We start from the raw sequence: 5,048 nt of genomic DNA, 5'->3' as shown, positions 1-5,048 counted from the left end.
GTTATAAAATGTATCTCAGAACCGCTGGTATGGGTATTAACACTTTTACTGATAAGGAGAGAACAACTTGTTTAAGAAGATGACCCAGAAAGGTCGAAACGTTGTTCTCTCCTTATCAATAAAAGTTTTAATACCCATACCAGCCGTTCTTAGATACATTTTTATTTCCAGTGGTTTTCTCGTTATCAAGAATACTCTAAATCTGTGTATGAAACTTAAGCGATTCGGGAGAAATATTCATTGTTTTCTAAAACAGTAGACTTTGACACAGGTCGTTCACTAAACTCAGATTAAACATTTTAATTAACTCTACATAGAAACCTGTAACATTAGTCATAAACGTTTGAAGAATTTTCGAGCAAACGTTTTAAGTATCTCCATGTACAAGATCTAAAACTTTAATATGAGTTGCTATTGTTTGCCAAATTCAGATGAAATATTTTAAGTAAATCTACTTAGCGAGACTTAAAGTCTGTTCCAAATTCATGAAGTAACACTGAAGCAAATTATCAAATTATATTTATATAAAACTAGGTTTCTTCTAGTACTGAAGTTATTAATATTTCTTTAAAATGATTATCTACATATATATTTTTAAGATCGACAAACATTAGTTTAAAATATTTTTAAAGTTTCTAATAGCTGCACTAGAAGTTATCTTTGCTTATTACAAAATTTATTTTCTTAAGAACATTTTGCTTGAGTCATGAAGTATGGAAGACTGGGTGGAACGTTTCTAGACTGCAAAAATACTAAATGGGTTATCTGAACTCGTTTTCTTTCTCAGAGGGTAGTGAAGCTTGTATTTTTAGTATTATAATCCCTGAAACATGCCGCTGATCCAGAACAGATGGGGATGGTGGTAAATTAATAATGAGGTATCTAAATACGCTGACCAGACAACAAGAATGTTAATCATAACCTATCTGTCTAGCCATCAACTTAATATTACTACATCACATGGTTTATTTTCATGGAAAGAAGAAAGGGGGGGGGAGACAAATCTGTCTCGAACTGAAGCTCGCAACATCTACAAGTTCACCGATTATGGAAATATATGTCTTGTCTGAGAAGGCGTGTGGGTGTGACTCGAGTATGCCAATCATGGTGTCTCTTTCACTAACATGAATTACGTCGACCTTCAACCCAAAGATCCAAACGTAACTTCAAGAGATCTAACAAGAGATAACTATAGCTTAATGAAACCAATCATAAAACTTACTTTGTCAAGAAAAAGATAAAGAGTTTAGAGTCATACTGTGAAAGTTTGGGTTGGTTTATAGACTTGGTCATTTCCTTTATTTACCACTTTTCATTCGTATGTTTGTTAACTTCAATTATTAAACATATATGCTATGCTTGGAATTGAATGTGATATTTGTGAGGAACTGTAGTTTGAAATTATGTGGTATTTAGGTCCACCGATATCCAGGAAGTAATTTTCAAAGTATTTCAAAATGCAGGTTCAACACCTTTTACGAGAACAATAAATTGGAGATGATAAATAAAGGAAAAAAACCCAAGTAAACAAATTTATCTTTATTCATAAAATTATGTTTACATCGAATTTTACTGTTTGCTGTTTTCTTTTGGATCCTACTGGTTACTGTAGTTACACGATTTCTACAAACTTACACACTGAAAAAAACATAAATAATTATTTTACTTTCCTATATGAACATATTTTAAGAGAATTCTGACTTACTGCTCAGATAAAGGATTATTACCAGTTTATGATCACTTAATTTTAGGTTAATAAAAATTATATCTCCAAGAAAAGTTAGAAACATTATTGGAATTTATCCAGTTAAAGATACATTCTAAATGAGTTGTGGAACTTGACTTTTTGAGTACTTTCTATAACTTTTATCTGGAATAGGGAAAGATTTAAAGATACTGATTTAAGTACTTATACATCGTGTTATTTTCTTGTTAAAGTATTGGATTTAGAACAACATAACAGTTACATTTTGAAGCAGCTATGTTGAGAATAAGATGATACTTTAGGCTATTAAAATCATGATTTACAAAATAGTAATATAAGTTTGCACAGTCGGTTCTATACTAAAACATGCCAATAATTAATTTGGATTTAGGAGCAAATGAGCTATTAGTTTTTTTTTATCTAAACACGCTTTATATGGTAATTATTTTTATTTTTAACAGTGATTAAGAAAGTGTTTTTATTGGCGTGCAAGTCTCTTTTAGTCTTTTCGTTCTTTATTTATGTATTTCTAATACACACACATGCCAAAAGTTCAGTACTTGACTCTTGGATTATTTGTATATCTCATACACAGCATATTACAACAGTGTACTTATTACGATGCAAGTCTAATTCAAATAAACATTACATTTGAATATTGTATAGTAAACAGCTGAATACTAAAGTAATTTTCTAAAACAGAGTTGCTCAATACTTTTATAAATAGCTTGGTGCTCTCTATTGAGAGTTTTACTTTATAATAAGTAACAGAAAAATAGGTGATGAAATGATTTGATATTTATTTTTTAAAGATATGAGAAGAAATGAAATATTTTTTTTATTTTTTGGTGTTGTATTGCATGGACTTAACAATCAAATGGCAAAATAACAGCAAATAAAATTTTCATGATTATATTCGAAAGAATATTTTGTAACCAGATGTAAATTAACTCTGATGCATGTACATGTTTTATTTACACTAATTACTATCATATATAATATACATACATACGTATATATTAGTTTGTTATAACTTAAAAACACGCCAAAACAAAAATTGAAATTATGCCAGGGTACAAACTATAATGTAGGATTATAAAATTATCCTAGGTTCTGGAGGTGACTGTTGAAATAGAACTGACATTGCGGTGGAGACACACCGTCTATCAGTCTTTAAATGTATTCACTAGTCTCACATAAGAAATAAAAGAGTAGCAATAGATATAGAAATAAAGCGTTGAAGAGTAAGATGTGGGTGCTCAAGTCTTATTTTTTAAGTTAAAACAAACAAATATAATTAGTCAGAGGTTTGGAGTTGTTTGTTTCAACACAACCCTTCCATTTGATTTTCTTTTATTTTACTTGACTGTTCACTATAAATTAATATTCGCTCTCTCTCTCTATATATATATATATATGTTTAATTATGAAACAAAAAATTAGAAGTACTTTTAACCGATGCTATTTTATTTACGTTTCATTACTATATCAAAGATGAATGTATTTAATTTATTTAAGTTTAATGTTTTTACAACAATAAAATATGACACCTGTTTTTCATCTATACCCTGTCGTGAAGATAGTGTGAGGTGTTTGTATTATTATCTTATGAAAAGACATTATTGCTACCTTATGACAGTTACACCCTTGTGCAAATTAATTGAAACAAAAGGTCATTTTACAATATTTTTAGCATGATGGCTGGTGTAGGCTCGCTGGACCCGCTGATTTCCTTTAATAGTCATTTTTCACACAGACGGCGTCATTAGCTGTGTTTTGCAGTACGGTCGATCTATTTTTGGGATATATGACGAAATTATGAGGAATATTACGTCATTCGAAATTGCCTTAGAAGAGCAAGGAGACCAGTCAAAAAGCAACTTCCAACCAGCTCAATGAAGAAAAAACGGCATCAATGGGGTTTGAAATACAAGAACTGGACGCAAGAACAATGGAGGAAGGTGTTATTCAGTGACGAGACTCATTTCTTCGTACAGGGTCAAAGACGTCTGCATGTTCGCAAATTTCCAAGTGAGAAACTTCGAGAATCTCACATCAATCAGTTCGTAAAACATCCCTTGAAGAAGATTTTTGGGGCTTTTTTAGCTACTATGGCGTCGAAGGCTTACATGTCGTAAAAGGTATGATGCGAGGAACACAGTACATTGAAGTTTTGCAGAAAAGAGTCGTTCCAGAATTGATAGAGATTTCCAGATGGATCTGGCATTTTTTTCAGCAAGATCTGGCTCCGTGCCACACCTCGAAACTTGTGAAGAATTTTATGACTACAACGTGAATAAAGGTGCTGGACTGGCCTGGAAACTCTCCGGACTTGAATGCTATTGAAAATCTTTGAGCGATTTGTAAAGAAAGACTTCGGGGAAAAGATTGTACTACGAAAGATAAACTAATTGAGGCCATAATTGAGGTGTGGTACCGCGATCCAAAAAATTAGTAAAGATTGCAGTCAAATCGTGGACTCGATGCCAAAGCGGATTAATGATCTTCTGAAAAATAAAGGCGGACATATCATGTATTAATTTGTGAGTAATTTTTGGATTCTCTGAAATAAAACGCAAAAAATTGATAAAAATCGTAATTTTCCGTCTTGTTCCAATTAATTTGCACAAGGGTGTAATTACAAATTACAGTGTTAAACTTCTAAGTTTACGAGTTTAAGCTATAGAGGTTGGTTTTCTAATAATCCCTTTATTTATTCCATTATGTACGAAATTTCAACCTGTGTGAAGAAAATGAAAATATGAAGAGATTATTGGAAAAAACCTCTACAACTTAATAAAATGGGGAACTATATGTACTACATATATAAATGACAAAAAAATTAAAAACTAGGAATTGTGGTCTACAAGATGCTGAATTTTATTTTTAATTCACAGTAAGCTGACATATTTAAGTTGTGGCGTCGTGCTTAAGATTTTCATTTCACTTATGTATTTCCTGAGTTATTAACATTGTGCTCTTCATATTATGAACATTTTTATTTCAGTGGTTTTACATTACCGATATTACTATGTATAAACTAGTGTAATAAAATTCATGTTAATAGGGAGAGTTTAAGCCGGGTGTAGTCTGGTGGTTATTGTGCTTGGACTGTGGTTCCGAAAACTCATGATTCGCAGCCGTTAATACAAAAAAACACAAAAAACATAACAAAAACACATACTTCGATCCTGGATTCTGTGGGTCCAAGAAAGGTGATGGTCAAGTAAGAATAGTTTATAAGTTGGCGATTTTAAATCGATTCTAATTCAAAATGTTATTAGCGCAGTAAATGCGTCTGACAGGAAGAGAAACGTATAGAATTGTCCAAGATATGAATTAA

This window comes from Tachypleus tridentatus, chromosome 9 (assembly GCF_004210375.1).
Source record: "Tachypleus tridentatus isolate NWPU-2018 chromosome 9, ASM421037v1, whole genome shotgun sequence".
Lineage (NCBI taxonomy): Eukaryota > Metazoa > Arthropoda > Merostomata > Xiphosura > Limulidae > Tachypleus > Tachypleus tridentatus.
This window is presented reverse-complemented; position numbering follows the sequence as displayed.